This window comes from Fukomys damarensis, unplaced genomic scaffold (assembly GCF_012274545.1).
Source record: "Fukomys damarensis isolate Sample0158 unplaced genomic scaffold, DMR_v1.0_HiC HiC_scaffold_16, whole genome shotgun sequence".
Lineage (NCBI taxonomy): Eukaryota > Metazoa > Chordata > Mammalia > Rodentia > Bathyergidae > Fukomys > Fukomys damarensis.
In genome coordinates, this window is record NW_022900928.1 from 135,638,107 (window position 1) to 135,638,767 (window position 661).

A 661-nucleotide genomic window follows, 5' to 3' on the forward strand; every position below is an offset into this window, starting at 1 on the left:
TTTTTTTCTGTTAATGAAATGCAATGCCCAGCAGTGGTGGGGCCTGTGTTAACCCTGAGTCTCCCAGGCCTGGCTGGAAATCTGCACAGGCAAAGACTGCGAGCAGTCAACAGAGCCAGGCACAGGTCAGTGTGTCACTCAGGTCCAGGGCTGGAGGTGGCTCTGAGCTGGATCGGGCCAGGCTTCCTGAGTCACTGTTCCAGGGGTCACACTGGGCAGCCAGCCGGATGTCTGTCCAGGCCCACCACTTGCCACTCATCTGTCGAGCACCGCCGTGTGCCTGGTGATGTGCTGAGTCCCCAGATAGACCTACACCCAGCCAAGAGGGCTTCCCCAGGATGCACCAAGGATGTGTCCAGGACAGAAGGCTGAGCAGGAATGCAGGGCAAGTTTGGTGCTGCGCTCCCTTAGTGCTGTGGGCAGGAAGCACAGCCTCGTGTCCAGTGCTGTGGCCTCTCTCACAGGAGCCCTGCTCTTCCACCCCAGAAAACCAACCACTAAGGACAGGGCTTCCCAGCAGCTCCCAGCCCACTGCAGAGCAGCCACAGAAAAGCCTGTCCTCTTGAATTCCAGTGCATGACCAGGCTCCCTGGCACTCTGGCCTTGAGCCTCCAATGTGGGGACCATGTCCTGACCCTGACCCTCTTTGCAGTGTGTGGGG